At 35.0% G+C, this 3,082-nt stretch overlaps 1 protein-coding gene across 1 annotated transcript in view; it reads left to right on the forward strand.

The window, feature by feature from the left end:
* Nucleotides 1–1,357: 1,357 nt before the first annotated feature.
* LOC106877678 (dymeclin) overlaps nt 1,358–3,082 on the forward strand; it is a 35,048-nt gene continuing 33,323 nt past the window's right edge. The window contains exon 1 of the mRNA XM_014926626.2: nt 1,358–1,509. The gene's annotated coding sequence lies outside the window, so the exon portion shown is untranslated. The remainder of the gene's footprint in view (nt 1,510–3,082) is intronic.

Here is a 3,082-nt window from a genome sequence, read left to right on the forward strand (position 1 = left end):
ACTTGTTAAGTGTGGGTACTATCTTTCGAGTTAACAAATCCAACACTGTGGTTCACCGTTCTATGCTCAAAATTGTAACTATCAAATTCAGGAATGTGAGAGTATGACCTCCACAAATTGCTGAAAATTGTGGTTTCCGGAAGAATTGAGTGACATATGCATTCTTCCAGTGTGTCATGATTCTGACATGGCACCGCATACAGAAAAACCTGTCTGGTCTCGCGACAGACTTCTCTGAAAACCCACTGCTTAGGTAGGACCCTTCCTCGGTTGTACATGTCTTGAGAAAACTATGTCGTTGATCTCAACAATCTTCCCAGGACCACCAACTTGAATTGGATGACGGTGCAAGTCCTTCGCACATATTTCCCTAACATAGCTATTATAATCAACAGCTGTGCAATGGTTCATCCCCAGTTCCTTGACACAAAACCGGACTGAAGTCAATTCCTTAATCCATGAGTAAAGGAAAAGCACTACATTCCTAAGAGGAACGGCCCCACCTTCAAACCATGTCTTTCCTCACTGACACAGACTCCAAACTTTAATAGCTAATAACCCTTTATTTCTTGATTTATAGCAAAAATGATTTTCATGGCATCTAGTAGCCTATAAAACTGTATCATTACACTGAATATGAAATAAATTTGAACAGAAATTATTAACACTGATTGACACTGGCAGCCAAACAGAAAAGATCTCTTGGTTTTCATGTCTGACGAGATGTAACTTTCATTTAAAGTTACTCACACAACCTGGCACATTTATATACTCATAACTTCTGAAATGAGATAATTGTATCTATTTCTTTTTTCTTAAAAAAAAAAAAAAAACAGGGTTAAAAGTCCTTCAAGCATGAAGTCACTATCCATCAATACTTTTATTCTTTGGGCGCTAGTCGAATGATATTTCACCCTCTTTACTAACAACATATTATATGCAGACTTTCAATTTTAAGATTACTCTCTTTGAGGATTTCATTTTCTGTAAACTTCTCCAAACAATAACTACTGTTAAATCTCGGGGGATATTCAGCGTGACAAAGTGTGACAAAGCTGGTCCCTTTGAATTACAGGCACAACAGAAACAGGAAGTAAGAGTGACAGAAAGTTGTAGTGAAAGAGTACTGCAGGGTTCGCCAGCATCCCCTGCCGAAGCCTCGTGGAGCTTTAGGTGTTTTTCGCTCAATAAACACTCACAACGCCCGGTCTGGGAATCGAAACCGCGATCCTATGACCGCGAGTCCGCTGCCCTAACTACTTGGGCCATTACGCCTCCAAACAGAAAGGATTATTACTATTGATAGGAGGAAAATTTCGCTGCTATTTCTAGCGCGTTGAGCGTCTGCATAAAGGCTGACAGTGTTTGTTGAAAGTAATCTCCCCTCGCTTTCTCTACCGGAAATAGGTGGAGCAGATAATGACGTGGATTCCTCAAGTTACGAAGATCCACCAAAACAAAACCAATTTTTGGTTAAGGTGATTTATAACAACCATCTCCTCCACTAAGGTTAGCTATGCTTTTATTACAATCATCTCTTCACCCTTGGGAAACCATAACTGTCGCTGAAACAAATCGATTGTTGTTTCTCTATAAATTGGAAATGCGTTTTATAATTTGGTTTCAATGGCTTTATCCTACCCGTGTCCAGTTATTTCAGTCAAGTTTTTATTTACAAATGTCAATTTCATCTTCAACGTCTTTCCTAAATGCAATATATTAAATGCGAATAATGTTTTTTGTTTGTTTTATAACCTAAATTTTGTTGTAATAGTTATTATACTATGTACAGCAACATCAACTGCGAGCTAACCTCTACCAAAGCGCTTCTGTTGCTAGTAACAGCAGCCAAAGTCTTTCAAATCACACCTCCCACGGTCTTCAAACGGGTCATATTGAACGATGTAGTTCTAGATAGATAAAATAACTAGATTGCCAAGGCAAAAGTAATTTTGATCAAAGCCGACCTTGATCAAATTCTAAACATTAGAATTTCCCTCCCTAGTTCATTTACAATGCATCAACTTCTTTCCTAGCTTTTTAAAACGAATATAGTTAGTGGTAGTAATGTTTTCTTATAACCTAAATGTCATTTCGTATATATAATGCATTTTTTAAACTAAAGATTTCCAAATAATTCACTATTTACTGTTATGATTAACAAGTGTCAACTTCATATTTTGAAAATCGGATATATTACTATCATTTTATATCTTTTTAATCAAAACTGTATTTCGTATTTTATACCCGAAATAAACACTTCTTAACCTATTTCTTATTTATAATGCTTCAAACACTCGATAACAAACCCCCTTGACACAACATTCAGTTCTTTAATACAAAACCTGTTTTCTACCTTCGATCAAAGTTTAATGTAATGATTTTTGGCTTTCAAAACGAAAGCTTGCCAAATTTTTGTTCCTATCCTTCAAAATAAATAAATAGATAAATAAATAAATAGAAATAGATTAGCTATTTTACTTAAAATCCTCAAAATGTTTGTTTATTTTCGAAATTAACTGAAGCATGTAATTCTGCAACCAAACACTGACTGAAGGTAGGACCTAACTAAAATCACTGCGAAATCGTTTCATACGACAGAAACTACCCCTCCCACACAAAAACATGACAACTAGAGTGAAACTGACTGATTTTAATAGTCATTGAATTGTGTATAATAATAATATTTAATCGCGAGACGTGGGCGCTTCAGTTTGCTAGTAACAGCATCCAAAGCCTTTCAAAATCACACCCTTCGGTTCATAAAAAAAAGGCTAACATATCTTAAGAAATATACTATTATAATTCCATTTGTATTTTGGATGCCGGAAAGAAGCACACTGTCTACTTCCTTAGAAAAAATACTCGATTTGCTTCTTTCAAAAAGGTTTCAGAAATAATACAATAAACGGGAATTATGTATTCGTAGCTAAAATTCATTTCTAATACCTTTCGTGTATTATATACATTTTGTCGTTCGACCTAAACTGTTGATAGAGACCTCAACAACCTCTTTATATATTTGCGGTCTTAAACTTGAATTTATTTATATTAGTAATATATATATATATATTTATATATA

This window comes from Octopus bimaculoides, chromosome 14 (assembly GCF_001194135.2).
Source record: "Octopus bimaculoides isolate UCB-OBI-ISO-001 chromosome 14, ASM119413v2, whole genome shotgun sequence".
Classification (NCBI taxonomy): Eukaryota; Metazoa; Mollusca; class Cephalopoda; order Octopoda; family Octopodidae; genus Octopus; species Octopus bimaculoides.